Below are 17,581 nucleotides of genomic sequence, written 5' to 3' on the forward strand. Positions count from 1 at the left end.
CCTTTATAGGCTTACAGGGATGAAAATCTGTTAGATGACACGCAACCTGCCCTTTCAAAGCTCCTCAAGGACCCTGGGGATTTTGCAGCCATCTGGAATTTGCTGTCATGCTGTGATTTCTGCAGGTTTGTTTAACTTTTAATCTCTCCAGTCACATCTTTTATTATTCACTCTATGCATAATTTTTGCATTATATAGTCTTTTTTTAAAAAACAGTGGGCTGAAATTGCTCAATTTAATCACAAATGTGACTCTGAAAGGACTCAATGTCTTAAAAGTTATTTCCCTCCTTCCTCACATTAAAAAAAAAAAAAAATGTGTTTTGGCTGCAACAGATTTGTTGCTCAGAAATTAAATCCCATCCTCGGAAAGAATGCAGTATAGAGTAGGTTTGAGTGAAGGCTACGTGCTTTCAGGATTCATTATTAGCAACCAAGATAACTTTATCTATTTATTTGCTATCTGTATTCTCCTAGGTGTTAGTGCCCTTGGATTTTAGCTGTTTATCATGTTTCTAAACCATAGCATGTTAAGACCAGAGAGAGAATTGCTGATTATATAATTATGGACAGGATAGCTACCCTGAAAATCAGCTTGCTAAAGATTAATTAATTGCCAGGTAACTTTGCCTAAAACTCATCCTTTTTTGAAAGTGGCACCTTTTTACCTCTTTTCTTCATAACAATTTTCATTTTAATAATTTTCATGTTAAGGGCAGCTTCCATTTTCTTCACAAAAGTTCCAGGGGTCCCTTGACACCCCACCAACTTTGATGGGTTCATACTTCATGCTGCAGCTCTCTATCTCTCGGGTATGGCTTTACTGAAATGCATGTGCCTTAATGTTTACTAAGTCATCATCTTTTCTACAACCATTGCTGTGTTTGTTCAAGTTCTATATCCAAGTATCTCCCAATTTTATTTTTTGCTCTCTGGTTCTCTCAGAATTCTGCTAGAGTCATCATGGTATCATTTCCAGGGATGGATTCTGACCTCTAACTCAAGCCATGAGTAGAATCCTACTCTGAGCTGAATAGAATATCCTAAGTCACCACTCCGCTGTCCGTTTGACCTACAGCATTTCTCTTGTCTAGGAATGGTGTTCTTTCCTCATCCGCAAGACACTGCCAGCTTTGATTCAACTGAATGTCCCTCTCTTTCCCAGTTACTTTAATTTATATTTCTATCACCCAGGCCAGAGAACACCCTGATCTTGGCAGATGGTAGGGTTTTCAGCTTTGCTACTGTAACCGAACTAAAGGAAGATCGTCCACCCGATACACAGCAAGCCACTAAAGAAACGGACACTGAGCTTTTACAGTGAAGAAAGATAGGCTTATTTATTGGTGTGGTGACATCTAGGAGAAGGGGGTCTAATGCTCACAAGTCCTGAACTCCCCAGTGGCTTGCAACTGAGTGTTTTTTAAGGGCAACAATCAAGAATAAGGGGTAAGGGGCTTAGGGTATGGGTTCTTCCAATTGGTCAGGGATTGGGTAAGCTTCAAGATTGACCAACTGATGCAGGTCCATCTGGTTTCTTCAAGACTGTGGTCAGGTGGTCATTCCCTTCCCCGGCCCGGGTGTGCTGAACATCTCAGTGATGTGTGTTAGTGATGCTATCTTTGTTAGAAAAAGCAGAAGCCATACACCCTGTCACCATGATGACGGTGCAGGTTATTTCATTTGTTCCCTTGGGCTAGATTTTCATTATCCTCAGGAAAGCATATTCTAAGTCCCTTCCTGATGTTTTCTCTGATAATCTTTAACTACGGGCTATGTGCCCTCCAGATTTAATTCTGTTGGTGGTTTCACTGCTATCCCGTCCCTATATAATCATTCAGTTATTCATACTTCAGGTATCCTTAAATGAGTACCATGCACTGATGCAGAGATGCAGACCACACGATTTATACAAATATCAAAAAATAAAATGGAGAAGGTATTTAATTTTGAGGTAAAGATTCAAAAAATGTCAAAGCCATAAATGAAAAACTTGGTAAATTTTATTATATCAACTTTAAGATATTCTGTGAAAAATAACGTGATTGGAGTCATTCTAAAATGGAGTCGGAACAAGTGACCATTGGAGAGAAATTGCTTTACTCGCCTTTGTTTGAACTGGACCAAAACCTTTCGAGTGGGCAAAACAGCAACTGTTTCAAGCAATTCTTTCAGAAGTCAGCAAGAGAATGGACATCTTGATCACAAGACCGATGATTATGGGCTTTCAGCAGATAAAATCAGCAGTGAATTAATGTATAACACAGAGTAGTTTAGCTTGTTAAAACATCCACAAAAAACTTCCTTTTCTCTCCTTCAACTCATGTGTAATTAGCCTCTTCATTTCTCCTCATGAAAACCTCCTGCTTTTGGGACACCTGGGTGGCACAATCGGTTAAGTATTGGACTCTTGGTTTTGACTCAGGTCATGATCTTAGGGTCGTGAGATCGAGCCCTGAGCCAGGCTCCATGCTGTGTGTAGAGTCTGCTTAAGATTCTCTCCCTTTCCCTCTCCCTCCCTCTTTACCCCTCTCCCCTGCTCTCATTCTCTCTCTCTCAAAAAAAAAGAAAAAAAATCCTGCTTTCACCCTCTAAGCAGGAACACTATTTGGGTTTCTACGTGAATCTGTACTCCTCAGATTGCAATTCTTTAATGCCAAATAAAGACTTGTTTGACTCTCTTTGTGGATCTTTATGTTCAGTTTGACAATTTTGTATGACAAAAAAACCCTAAACCCACTAGCAAACCAGTTAAAGGACAGGGAAAGAGTAGAGGAAATATTTACATCGAATTATGTGATTAGTGATTAGTTTTAAAAAGCAAAAAGGGAAATCTACAAGTAAATAAGAAAAAGATCATCAATTTAGTAAATACGAATAAGGAATATAAACAGGTGATCTAAAGAGAACACTGTACAAAAGCTTGAAAAGACACCTTTGTAACGGGAAGAAATTTAACACGTCTGACACCATATTGCTTCTGTTTCCCTTGCTGCTGTGACCTACAGCTTAGAAACTTTTGCTTAGCCCTGCAGGTAGGCATGTTAATCATCAAAGGAATTCTGCTTACAGCTGAGATTTGCAAAAACTGCTTCTTACTGGAAACTTACCTCACCCAAGGTCACAAGGAAGTATGTACAGAAATGACCATGTTATGTTTAAGATTTACAGAATTGACATGACCAGGTTCCTGTATGCAAAGATCAACTGACCAAGGACAAAGAAGTTCCATGACCTTCCTCGGATGTTTATAGACCTCTGTCACCTTTTGACTTTAATCTCCTCCCACTATCCCCATTTGCTAACATAAAAGAAGCTCTAGTTTCATGTGTGTGTGGGAAAGTCGAGGGGGTTCTTTAGGACAGTAGTCCACCATCTCCTCAGTTTGTTGGCTTTCCGAATAAAGTTGGTTTTCTTACCCCAACATCTTGCCTCTTGACTTACTGGCCTATTGTGAGGTAAGCAGAACTACCTTGGACTTGATTACACCTTTGCTTATTCATTCATCACATATTTATTAGTTGTCTATTCTGTGTTAGGGATTGTGAAAACACCTGAGATATACTAGTGAAAAAACAAAACTCATGCTCTTGTAGGGAGATAAAAAATAAATTATCAAAAATTAGAAACAAAAAAAATGAATTGGGAGAGAACACAGTGGGTAAGGTTTCTTTAACAAAGAGCTAATGCAAACAAGCCAAGCTCAATCCTGTTATTTTGAGAAATACAAATTAAAGCAATGGGATTCATTCTTCTCCTGTCACATTGGAGTAGAGGAATGATATCAAAATATGGGGAATGTTATGGGTTAAATTGTGTATCCCAGAATATATGTATAAATTTTAATCCTCAATACTTTAGAATATGACCTTATTTGGATATAGGATCTTCACAGAGGTAATCAAGCTAAAATGAGATCATTAGGTCTAATCCAATATAACTTGAGTTCTCATAAAAAGGAGAAAATTTGACATAGAAACAGACTTGCACAGAGGGAAGACATGTGAAAACACACAGTGAGAAGACATCCATACAACTGGAATGATACATTTCCAAGCCAAGAAATGCCAAAGATTGCTGGCAAACACCAGAAACTAGACGAGGCAAAGGATTCCCTTCTAAAACTTTCACAGAGAGCATAGCACTACTGATACCTTGATTCAGGACACGTAGCCAAAATAAATTTGTTGTTTTGAGACAATGAATGTGAGACAATAAATTTCTGTTGTTTTAAGCCACCTAGTTTTCAGTACTTTGTTGAAATAGCCGTAGGAAACTAATACAATGAGTTTGGGGTTATTAGCAGAATCCTAAAATTAAAAGACTATTCAAGGAAAAGAGAGAGTTACAATATAATTTGAAGAGTGGTAGAATAAAGGGAAACGACTTCCCACGGCAGTTATGCAAAGAGCCCCTGATCCATATAAATTGGACATAGAAAGCTTCTCTCTGGATATGTCACCTTGGCAGATACTCAAAGGCTGACCTGGAACTAGGTAATATAAGAAGAGGTTGGGGGCGTCTGGGTGGCTCAGTCAGTTGAGCGTCTGCGTTCAGCCCAGGTCATGATCCCAGGGTCCTGGGCTCGAGCTCCACATCAGGCTCCCTGCTCAGCGGGGAGTCTGCTTCTCCCACTGCCCCTGGCTCTGCTTGTGCTCTCTCTCTCTCTCAAATTAAAAAAAAAAAATCTTAAAAAAAAAAAAGAACGAAGAAGTTGGACGTTTCTACAGGCAGAAGGGGCAGCAGCAGGAAAGGCATGGAGACAGAGGATTGGGGGTCTCTGGGAATAAAATTATGCCGGCCTTAGTGGAACTGTCACAAGGTTAGGGTGAGGTAAATGGAGGCTCATCTATGCAAGGGATGTGAATGGGAAGCTGAAGTCCATCCTGTGTCCAACTCTCAAGCCACACACCTGATATATGGAACAAGTGACAACTCTTTGTCATTCTCTCTCCAAAAGGACAACTTTCTCTACGATGCCCTGCCATTATTCCAAGCATCCACCTATGTCATTTACCAGGCTTTCCTAGAAAGTCCGAATAAGTGTTTTTTAGCCAACCACGATGTGCTTTCTTCTGCAGCACTCATAAACTCTACCGCCGACAGTGCCTTTCCCTTTCTGCTCTCAGGAGTCAAATTATCAGGACAACCACTTCCTCTATTATCTGGCCTCAATTATTAGAAAAACAACTTCATCCTTGGGGAAAATGTCCTTTGCTTTAGAGGATATCACTTTATTTCAATCTTTATTCATTAAATATAGTTATTTAATTCTGTGTGCTAGAATCTGTGGGATTCAAAACATTTATTTATCTCTGTAGTCCAGAAGTTCAAGGTCAGTGTGAGAGAGCTAGTCATGTAAAAATGAACCAGATGTAGTCTGTAGGGCTGATGTAGTTTTTGGAGTTGGGGTCTGGAGCCAACGACCAAGAAAGAGTTCTTGAGACATCTTCAGTGCAAAAAGGTGATTTTATTAAAAGATGGGGACAGGACCTGTGGGTAGAAAGAGCTGCTGCCCTGGGATTATGAGGAAAAACTGATTATTTACTTTGGGGTTGGGGAAAGTAAAGATAAGGGAAGTTCCAAAAGAATTTTCATATGTTAAAATACGCACAGGATACCTGAGGACTTGCTATGGTCAAGCTAAGGTTGTTTTTCCCTCTAGCAAGGCATTAACATTAAGACAGTTGGGAGCTTCCTGGAGGAATGTTATACTCTGCCTGCCTCCAGTATATGTCAATGGGCTGCAGGTTATAAGGACATTTAATTTGATCCACATTTCCATTTGCCTTTGTTTCCCATATCATGGAGCACAGAAAGAGGTGTGGAAAAGCCTACCACTACTATAGGTGAAAGAAGACTTTATAATAAAGCTCTAAAAAATATTCAGTCCTTGATCTGAATGTTAATGATATGAGTAGGGTTTTTCTGCTAGCCTACAAAGAAAGAAAAATATTTCTGGCAAAAGAATCAAGCTGAGATAAGGAAATGAAACATGGATCTACGTGGCTTATCCAGAGAAGTTGAAGTCATTTCCAAGGCTAGCAGGATGTGAAAGGTAAGAAAAGCAGGAAATAAGTCTGGAGAGTTAAGGAGACACAGGTAAAAGAATTGTATATTCTACCTTTATTGGTTTTGAAGAGGTGGAAATAAAACTATTTTTTCCCTCTTCTTAGTTCAGATCCAGTTAATAAATAATGTACATAATCAGACAGGTGTAGATAAATTCCAGCTTTAATACTGATAAACCTGATGTAGAGAATATGGGACTTGGATCATCATCATTCCCCTTTCTTGCGTAGGCCTGGGGACTGTGATAAAACACTGAGACTGTAGAGAAAGTTTAATACTTAGCATTGTTCTCTGCTGTGATAGGGTGAAAGAGAGTGACACCCTCTGTTTTAGCAGCTTCCCCAAGTTACAAATCATGCTTTCTTGAACATTCTTGCATGTTCTAGAAGTGGAATAAATTAAACGTAGGATAGACCCATATTCAACCTTATCAAATATTGACAATTTCTTTCTAAAATGGTTGCACTGTGGAAGTAATGTGTTTTATGTTTTAAACAAAATTATATTTTGTGGCCCCACTTTTTAGTGGGACATATACATACAGAATAGTGTAATTATACATGTACAGTTTAAAGATATTTATGAATACTGTGTCACTGCAACCTCCAGCAAGCAGAAGAAAGTCACTAACACCTCAGAAGCCTACCCCCGTGCTCCCACAACATCACAGACCCTTCCCGCCCCCCCACCTCAGCTAGCTACTATATGCTTTTTATGATCATAACATCTTTGTTTTAACTTATATTTTACTACCTATGAATAGATCCCCAAATAGTATTATTTAGTTTCATCTGTTTTGGAAATCTGTACACATAAGATCATAATGAAAGTAGTCTTTAGTGTCTGGCTTCTTTGTCTCAACAATCTGTTTTGAGACACAACCATGTTGTTGCAGGTAGCTGTCACTAAATTTTGTTGTTGTATTTTGTTTTTGTTGTTGTATTCTATTATACATCATAAAATTTATACCCCTCTGCTTTGGATGAACATTGGGGCTATTTTCTAGTTTATACTGTTATGAAAAGGGTGTCATGAACTATTGTATATATCCTGGTACGTATATGAAAAGTTTCTCTAGGGTATATTCCTTCCAGTGGACTTGGGGTATGTATATCTTCCATTTATCAAATAAAGCCTGTTCTTCCAGATGAGGGTACCAATTACACTCTGGTACATGTGCATCAGGCTTAGTGCTCCCATCATCAGTGTCAAAATTTCTCCTGTGTCTCATCATCACTGGTACTCAGAACTGTCAAACCTTAAACATTTTAGCCAATCAATGTGTCTCTAGAAGTGTTTCATTGTCATTTCAGTTTGCATTTCTATGATTACTAATGAGGCTGAGTACCATTTCCTATGTTTATTAGCTGTTTGGATAGTCCTGTTTGGGACCTGCTTTTTTGAGATTTTGCCAGTGTTTTAAGGTTATTCTATCTTTTTTTTTTTTTTTTTTTTATCAAGGTGCATCAAAAACTAAATGTGGAAAGTAACACTATTATATTTTTAGAAGAAAATGTAGAAGCACATCCTCTTGATCTAAGGGCACAGAAGGACTTCCTGAACAATACACAGATTATTCAATGTAAAGGAACAGACTGATAGATTCAACTTAATATTTGAAACTTCACCAAAGGCACTTTAAGGATTGTAAAAAAGATAAGACAAGTGAGAGATGATACTTATAACCAACATAACTGAAATAAATTAAGAATTCCCACTTTTACTAGTTTAATGGATTAACTCCAACCAGTTAAAAAAAATGTCCAGTTCTAGGAAATGTTAGATTTCTTGGGATGGGAGACAGGGAGAGAGGGGAACCTGGGTTAAAGCTATGACTCTACCTGATGACTCTCATGGAAATAAGACCAGCAGAATAGAAGTTGTTTTCTAAGGCTCCCTGGGTTCCCTTTGTTTGTTCCCTTTCCTATTAGCCAGTTGAGTTTGGCCCTTACTTCTCTAGTTACCCAGGAAAGTCACTGCCCCTTTTGGGAGAAGGAGATTAGCAATCTATTAGAAAAGCCCTATTCCTACTTTCATAAAGCTGGCCCACAAAATCTCTTTTTTCCTTTTTTTAAAAATCAAGTTTACCAGTCTTTTCCTTCAGTTTGTCTGCATTTTGAGTCATAGAGTGATTTGCCTATCATCTGTATTTTTCTGTAATATTTGTATGATTTATATTTTACATACAGATTTTAGAAATTTATCCTGGTATCTGATAAAGAGTGAATCTAATTTTATCTTATTTCCTGTACAAGTATCCAGGTGTCCTAACACCACTCATTAGATTGTTTTAATTATAGATCTTGTCTAATATGTCTAATAAAACCATTTGGCACCTGATATCCCTCAAAAGCCAAACTCCCTGGTCACCATTGTCTTCAGGCCCATAGACTCAGCCCTGCTCATTTTTGTTCCATTGCTGTTTCATACAGATGGTGTGGTAGTGTGCTATGGACTGAATGTTTTTGTACTCCCCTAATTCTTATGTTGAAGCTCTGATCTCAAGTGTTATGGTATTTGTGTTGCAGGATTCTTGTCTTACAGAGTTGAAGAATAAATCTCACAGACACAAAAGGGTGAAGTGATAAGTGAGGGTGAGAACAGAAAGAAAGCTCTCTAGAGTGAGAGGGGTCCCGAATGGGTTGCCAAATGATATAGTTTTAGAATGTTGGTGAGGTCTGGAGCCAATGGCCAAGGAAGAATTCTTGAGACATCTTTGGTGCAAAAAGGTGATTTTATTAGAGCACAGGGACAGGACCTGTGGGCAGAAAGAGCTGTACTGGGGGCATGAGGAGTGACCCATTATATACTTTCAAGCTGGGAGGGGGTTAGGGATAGTGTAAGTCTCTAAGGAATTTTGGAAGCAAGGTTTTCAGGACCTTGAGGGGGCTAACTATTGTTAGGAAAAGGTCATTTATTACTGTTTAGTAAAACCTGAGTCAGGAGACTCTTCAGGTGTCTATCGGTGGTTCATATCCTAGGGGATGATTGCCAACATGTATCTTGGGAGTAGAGATAAAGGAAGTTTCCAGAGAAAATTTTATATGTTAAAGTAGACTTACAGGATACTGGGGGTTGGGCTAAGATTGCCTTTTGCCCTTAGCAAAGTGTCAACATCCAGACAGTTGAGTCCCTAGAGGAATGTCTCTCTGCCTGTTTCAAGGACTTGTCAATGGGCTGCAAGTAGTAAGGAAATTTAATCATTTTTCTTCTGCCTTTGTTTTCCATGTCATTTGGAGGTGGGGCCTTTGGGAAGTAATTGAGTCGTGAGGGTGGAGCCCTCTTGATGGTATTAATGTCTTTATAAGTAGGGACACAAGAGAAATGATTTCTTTATGTCATGGAAGGATACAACAAGAAGAAAGCTTTCTATAAACCAGGAAGAGAGCCCTCGCTAAGAAACCAACCATGCTGATACCCTGACTTGATGTCCAGCCTCCAGAAATGTGAGAAGTGTTTGTTGTTTAACCAGTCTAGCGTATTTTGTTATAGCAGCCAGAACTGACTAAGAGAGCAGGCAAAATAATGGCCCACCAAAGATGTCTATGTCCTAATCCCCATAATTTGTTAATATGTTATAATATATGGCAAAGGGGAATTAAAGTTATAGATACTATTAAGGTTGCTAACCAGCTGACCTAACAATAGGGGAATTATCCTAAATTTTCTGAATGTGCCCAGTGTAATCACCGTGGTCCTTGAAGGTGGACAAGAGAAGCAGAAGAGCAGATTAGAGTGGTTTGATGTGGGAAGCACTCAACTCACTGTTGATGGATTTGCTGTGCGAAGGGGTTGTGAGCCAAGAAATTCAGGCAGTTTCAAGAAATTTGGAAAACGCAAGGAAATGGATTTTCCCCTAGAACGTTCAGAAAGAAAGATAACATTCCTGATGCCTTGACCTTAGGCTACTGAAACTTGTGTTAGACTTTTAACATACAGAAAATAAGGAAACTAATTTATGTTGTTGTGGTAATTTGTTGCAACAGCAATAGAAAACTAATATAGATAGTCCTTATTTTTGAACTGGAAATCTTTTCCTGTTTTCTCCTTTTATAGCCCACATATCATTGTCATGTTTTAGGTAAAGGGGGATTCTTGAAATGAGAAGTTACTCAACCATCTTTAACGTGCTAATCATTGTTCCACTACATCTTCTGCGGTTGTGAGATATGCAATGAGGTATAATTTTCCTTTGATGCACTCCTTTCAAGAAGACATACTTCCGCATTTTTAATGTGTAACCTGATTGTTAAATTGGTCTTTTGGCTTCTGTGTGTCTAGTATTGGGTGGCAGTACTCCCCTCCCTCCTTTAACTTTGCTTTTGCTTTTAGGCTCAAACATTTCAGGTTTAAATATTTTCTGACATAGCCTCTGGACTTTTTTCTTTGAGTTCACTCTGAGTAAGAAATAAGAAAGTCACTTCTAAGTGAGCAAAATGTATCTGTTATTTAAAAAAAAATCTTGTCTACTTTTACTTCTCTGAATGGACAATAGCACCCTGGAGGTGTTTTCTAATTAGGCTAACAATTAATCCAAGAAACTATTCAATCCATCATGGTCCTGCCAAGAGCCATGTCAGGATATCTCATATTCTATAGTCGTATAGATCACAGGCAATACCTGTGCTCCAGCCACAGTAATTTTGCCATGTTAAACTCTCCTAATAATATTTTAATACTTTGTCTGACATTCCTGTTTTTGCCTCTTAAATCTGTTTGTCTTTTCTGTAACCACTTTGCAAAGCTGTCTCAGTCTTCAAGGGCTTGCTCATCAATTGCTCTCATTATAGACTCTCTGCATTAACAGTACAATTCCAACACTGTATTGGATTTGGGATCCCTCTGGATGAATCACTCCACCCTGACTCTCTTCATTTTCCTTTTGGGTAATAAATATTCTCTTGGCTCTAGTAACACCTAAAACATCTTTCTTTTGAAATCTTCTCTTCAAAAGCAACTAGGCTCAAGTTCATTTCTTTTTCATATCTGTCTATTCTGTTCTCTAAGATTTCAAACATTCTCCTAAGGAATTCTCTCTCTTCTTTCAGTTTAACAAGCTTATTTTCCTTTATAATTCTTTCATACCCACACCGCTTCCCACCTCTGTTGTTTTGAAGATAAAACTAAAGAAGCATGTCTTTAAAGAAAATCCAATTATTCATTGATTTCGTATGAAAATCTGACTTTTGGAAAGACAGTCTACCAGGCACACATGTTTCAAATTCTCTTCATCACCTTTGGTTTGCAATAATGTCAAGATGTTTTTTTCTTTATTGTATTCAAGAAGGTGGCATGTTCCCTTCATAATTAGAACCCCTGTTCTTTTCTCACGTGTTCTTTTTTAAACTCTAGCATCATAGGTGATGGCCAAAGCCTAGATCTCTGAAATCTAAACCCAAGGGTACAGTTTATGTGATTAACACATTCAGAGCCAACTGAGATCCATGTGGCAGACTGCAAATACTTAGCCAGGAGTCAGCCACATGAATCCCACAGTTTAGTTCCCTCACCTGGCCATGAATGAAGTAAAAACAACAGAAAGGAAAATATAAACTTAGACAGTAAACCTAATACCTCTTCTAATCATAACACCTTTTATTTAGAGGCATGGGCATTATTAAATCATAGCACTTTTTATTTCAAAGCATAAATTGATGCCTACTTTAGGTTGTGTTCAGTCCTAGCCTTCTACCTACCTGGCTGAAATGTGTAGTAAAAACAATAAAAACATTGTTCTTCTCACCAATGCCCTAAAAGCCTGAGGCTAGAGAAAACAGAAGTTAACTAGAAGTTGGGGAAGGTGAGTACAGCAGTGTGTCCAGCGGAGGAATGGCATGTGCCAAGTTGCTGAGTGTAAAGAAGCATAATTTGTCCAAAACAAAGCAGCCTGGCTGGACTGTAGATTACATGCGAGGAAATGTGGTGAGAGCAAGGAGAGTAGACAGCTGAGGAAATATTCCTTAGACATATAGATCATATAAATATAATGTCTCTTACAAACATATATAAATATGGTATCTAATAAACTATATTAAAGAATTTGGCTTAAAAAAAGAATTTGGTTTTTACTCCCATATCAATGTGATGGCCGCAGAAATATTTTAAACAAGGAAGGAATATAAAACGCTCATTTTAGAAAGTTCACTCAGGCTTCACCATGAGAAATGGATTGAACATAATATATAATCCACGAGTCAGAAATGTTCACTAAGGAAATGTCAGAGTCATCCAGGCAAGCGATGACTGTGGTCAATTCTTAAAAACATGTATTAAACATGGAAAATAGGTGGATGAATCTTGGAGATATTAAGTAAATACAACTCAGAGGATCTGAGAAAGTGCTGGCCTGTCACAGCACTGAATCATCCTGTAATATAATTGTTTCCTACTGTGTCCCTCACGAGACTGAAAGCTATGGGATAGCATAGGAGCACATATCATGGATGCTTTTGTCTGAATGAAATTAAAAAGTGGAAATAATATAAGTAAAGTCGGTGCGAGGTAGAGGAAAGACCTTGTGGTCAGAGCTTGCAATGTTTTTGATTTCAGGGGTGGGATCTTTTTTGGTGATAAATTCTAGATTATGACCCTGATTATGATTTATTGATATACACTGTAGCTGATGATTGTTGGGGAAGAGAGGCTAAATAATTTTGAGTTTGTTTTGCTGGATAAGGCATGCATGTTGACAATGTGTGTGTGTGTGTGTGTGTGCACGTGCATTTCTTTTATGGGTATGGCAGAGATTAGAATGAGTAGAAAATTTTAAGTTCATCACACACTTCCTTAGGGAGTGAGAAGTGAGACAAAGATGACTAGTCAGTAGTCATGAAGAGTAGTATGTGCCGTACTAGAAATAAAGATCATCAAAGAAGTAGAAATTTTAATACCAAAAGTAATGGCATAAAAATAACACTAAACATTAAAGCATCAGACCAGGATCTATAATCTCAGGAGACCAAACAGTCAGGAGGTAAGAGAATTTCAGAGGAAACGTTTTCCTCCACAGAGAACTAGGTATGAGGTAGAGCCCTGATGCTTTTTCAGAGAAAGCTCAGAAAACTCCACAGATGTTGCTGCAGATGAATGAAAGACCATCAACAAACCAACAGGGACCAGCTGGATTAACAAAAAATGGTTATTGACAGTAAAGAGGCCTGAAAGTGTGAAGGAAAGGACATATAATGCTGGACCATAGAAGAATGTTATTATAAATAGTTCGTATCTCCAGAGAACATTTTTTGCTAGATTTATCTAAAAATATTTCAAGTAGAAACTCTGAATTGAAGCATTTCCAAGAGCAACAAAATACATATGGATATTTGTCTTAGAGAATTGTGTATGTGAAACAGTAGACTAAAAGAATCCAAGTTTGTCTGTCCCCACATAAATACAAACCTCCAGAGACACAAAGATACATACAAGCACAGATGAAACCAAATGATACACAAGTGCCTCAGAATGAAGAAAGCTGTCTTCTTTTTATTCAAGTTCTTTGAATAATTACTTTAAGAACTTTGAACAAAATGAGAAATATGTGTATCTTTTTTTAAAGATTTTATTTATTTATTTGACAGAGAAAGAGAACAAGCAGGCAGAGTGGCAGGCAGAGGGAGAGAGAGAAGAAGGCTCCCTGCTGAGAAGCCCAACACAGGACTTGATCCCAGGACTCTGGGATCACGACCTGAACGGAAGGCAGACGCTTAACTGACTGAGCCACCCAGGCGCCCCATGTACTTGATTTCAACGTTTTCCTCAGGTATTTAGTTCTTGTGGTGTTATTGTGGGGGTTTGAATATAGTTTATCTATACCAATAGAGAAAATAGTACTTCTATCAGCAGTGTAGGGGTACACTTACTCATTTTTATTTTTGTACCATTTCTGATGACAGCTGATGTCAAGCTTGCTTTAGTTTAGAAAGGACCCAAAAGAGAGTCTATTTCAGCAAGCAAATGAACTGGCTTCATTGGTATGTGTCAAACTGTGCTTATTCTAAAGGATTTTTAAAAACTGGTTCGTTAACTTGTTTTTGGAAATTGTGTGCTGAATGATGTGATATCAATGACTTAGAACTGCTCACTGATTCATTAACATATCATCTGGGAACGCTGAATTGCCTTAAAGGAAATGGAGTTTTGTTCAACTATCCTCAGGGCTCAGTATGAGAAGGTGAATGTTAGTAAGTGTGTGTGTGTGTGTGTCACGCGAAAGTGTATGCAAACACATTCATTTGAATTTTCCTAATATCCTGAGTCAATAGTATTGCCTTTCTCATTTATAATTTTTGATGCGATATTTTTGGTTGGCTGTAGTGATTTTAAAGGGCAGGGGAGATCTAAAAGCAGAAATTGCTGTAGCGTGGAAAATAGGAGGAAGATGATGGGATGAAGTAGGGAATAAGTGAGTTCTTTAATACCATACTCATGAGCGAGATCAACAAGCTAATGCCAGAACTATGTTTTGATACAATTTTAGGTTTTATTCTTAATGAATAAGACGAGAGCAATGGTCTGAATGTTTAGCCCTCCAAATGTACCAGCGCCTCCGAAATTCTTTTGTTGCAGTCTTAATCCCCAAGATGATATTATGAGGAGGCTAGGCCTTTAGGCAGTGATCGGGCCACCCTCAGGTTTGGGATTAGTGCACAGTGAGAACGTATCCGTCAGTGAGGAAGCAGGCATTCACCAGACCCCAGATCCATGCCTTGATCTTGGACTCCTTGGTCTCCAAAACTGTGAGGGGATTGGCTCACATGATTACAGAGACCAAGGAGTCCTATAACCTGCCACCTGCAAGCTGGAGCCCCTGAAAAACTGGTAGGATAATTCTAGGCTCAGTCCGAAGGCTTGGGGACCAGATGTACACCAGCTGATGGTGTAAGTCCCAGTCCGAGGACACGAGAACACTGAAGTCCCTGCTCAGGTAGGCAGGCAGGAAGGGGACACATCCTTCTTTGTTCAACTCAGGGCCTTAAGAAATTGGATGATGCCCACACATATTGCAGAGGGCAATCTTCTTCTATTTGAGTCTACGGATTCAAATACTAATCAGCAAGAATCACCCTTACAGACACACCCAGGAAAAATGTCTAATCTGGGCATCCCCTGGCCCACTCAAATTGACACATAAAATTAATCATCACAGACAGATTCTGTATTATTTGCTAAATAGATATGTTTAACTGCTGTCTTCATTTTAGACTATGGCTTTTGATAATAATAAAGTAATTCTTTTATAAGCAAATTTTAAAATATTTTTATTTAAATAGGCAAATTAAGCCCATTCCTATTTGTCAGTATGATTCTTACGTTTGGTCTCAATTCTGTCTTTTCATCTTGCATTCTTTTTCGTATTTATTTATTTTTAACTTTTTTTCTTTGCGTATAGTTGACACACAGTTACATTAGTCTCAGGGGTACAACATAGTGATTCAACGTCTCTGTATGTTCTCTATGCTCACCACAAGCATAGTTACCCTCTGTCACCACAGAACGTTATCACAATACCATTGACTATAGTCCCTATGCTGGGCCTGTTATTCCCTTGACTTACTCCTTTTGTAACTAGAAGCCTGTGTCTCCCACTCCCTTTCACCCAGTTTGTCCATCCCCTCACCCCTTCCTCGGGCAACCATCATCCTTCTGTTCTCTGTATTTATAGGTCTGATTCTGCTTTTGTTTGTTTATTCATTTGTGTTTTTAGATTCCACGTATGAGCAAAATCATATGGTATTTGTGTTTCTCAGTCTGACTTGTATCATCATCTTATATTCTAAGTACTGTATTTCTTTATCTATTTGGTTTTCTGTTTGTTTGTTTTTTCTCCCCTCTAATTTCTTTGGGCTTTTAGGAAGGTTTGCCCTTCTACTCTGGTAGCTACTTTTGTGTTAATACTACTTGCAGGTTCTTAAACCCCTTTTTCTTACCTAACTTTTGTTTTCTGAAAGCTTTAAATGGTACGCTTTGAATCTCATTCTCCTATTCTACTTCCCTTTTCTTCTCCTCTCATTCTATTAGCTGTGTTATTTCCTCTTTGTCAAAATAAATTTTGAAAATGCTGTTAAAATTGACAGACTGTTATTTAATCCATGAATCCACCCTTGTTTTAACCATAGCTCTGTAATTAAATACATGAAATGCTTACCTCACAGTTCTCCTATATTGTTGTCTCAATTACCTCTTGGTTTGTTGAAGCTCATGCTTTAATAGACTTTTTGGAAACATTTGTAAAGTATTCCCTGAGTTCTGCCATACTCGAACCTCTTTTCCTATGCCCTTGAAACTTGAAGGACAACTTGCTCTGCACTCCTTTAAGTTTTTTGGTTTTTACTTTATTTCCTAAAGTTTCTTGAAGGTTCCATATTGCCTTTTATTCCATTTTTTTTTGAAAGAGGAATTTGACATCATTCTGATTCTTCTGCATTTGTGATCTATTTTATCTTTTTGCCTGAGGCCCTCTAGATTATTTCTTTACCTTTAGAGTCTTATAATTTTACCAGAATTAGAGTTGTTTGCTCTTGGTCAGTTCCCTCAATAGGCTCTTCCAAAGTGGAGAGTCACATTTTTTGTTTGTTGGTTCCTGGAAATTTTTCTTGAATTACTCTTTTAAGTTTTGTTTCTATTCCATTGCTTTTGCTTTCTTCTTCATGGTCACCATTTTTTCATGTGCTCAACCTCATCTGCCCATCTTCCTTTCCACCCTCTTTTTTCCTTTGGATTGTTTTGTTTCTTCTTTCTTCTTCTTCTCCTTCTTCTTCTTCGTCTTCTTTCTTCTTCTTTCTTCTTCTTTCTTCTTCTTCTTCTTCTTCTTCTTTTTTTTACATCTCATTTTCATTTCCTTGGTTGATTCTAGTTCTTCTTCCAAGTTTTTTTTTATTAGGTTTTCATTTGAATCTACTCCCCCTTGGGAACCTTATAATTTAGTCTTCAATTCTGACATGATTCTGTCTATTTCTTATACTACTTTCCCAGGTTCATTCGATTCTTATTTCAGTTGTTCCTGGGTTTACCTATTTCTTAATTTTTATGTTTCTAACTTTAAGTTCTTTTTTTTATATTCTCACATTCTTGAATATTCTTAGATGTTCTCAAAATCTTATTGAGATGTCATTTCTTTTTGGAATGTGGTGTTAACAGTTATCTTCAGCTTCATTACTGGCATTTTGCCAAGATTTTTCATCAACAGAAGAGTTTTTATTCCTGTTTTCTGCCTTTTTGCAGTGTTGTCTATTAATGGATGTGGTTTCCTTTTTTTTTTTTTTTTTTTTTCCTATCTCTATTCATTTGGGGCTCAGCATTTCTGGTATGAGAGTGCTCATTTCAATCAGCTTGAGGCTCTTCTGTCCAGATTCTTGATGGAGAGTGTTATTGATAGTGGGGGTTGGGGATAATAAAGAGTTGGTGTATTTGGTTTCTCTTTCATTTCTATGGGAACTTTAATTTCCCCCTCTTATTTGCTTCTTTCCCTTTATTGTTTCATTAAAAAGCACAGCATTTTTTGTATTCGTCTA

The 17,581-nt window shown here is 37.9% G+C and overlaps 1 long non-coding RNA gene across 2 annotated transcripts in view; it reads left to right on the top strand.

The window, feature by feature from the left end:
• The window catches only part of LOC118526748 (uncharacterized), a 502,548-nt gene that overhangs the window by 273,384 nt on the left and 211,583 nt on the right, over positions 1-17,581 (top strand). For both annotated transcript variants that reach the window (XR_013447136.1, XR_004912762.2), the window contains 2 exons: positions 10-125; positions 13,649-13,830. This is a non-coding gene — a long non-coding RNA (uncharacterized LOC118526748). The remainder of the gene's footprint in view (positions 1-9; positions 126-13,648; positions 13,831-17,581) is intronic.

Source organism: Halichoerus grypus, chromosome 1 (assembly GCF_964656455.1).
Source record: "Halichoerus grypus chromosome 1, mHalGry1.hap1.1, whole genome shotgun sequence".
Classification (NCBI taxonomy): Eukaryota; Metazoa; Chordata; class Mammalia; order Carnivora; family Phocidae; genus Halichoerus; species Halichoerus grypus.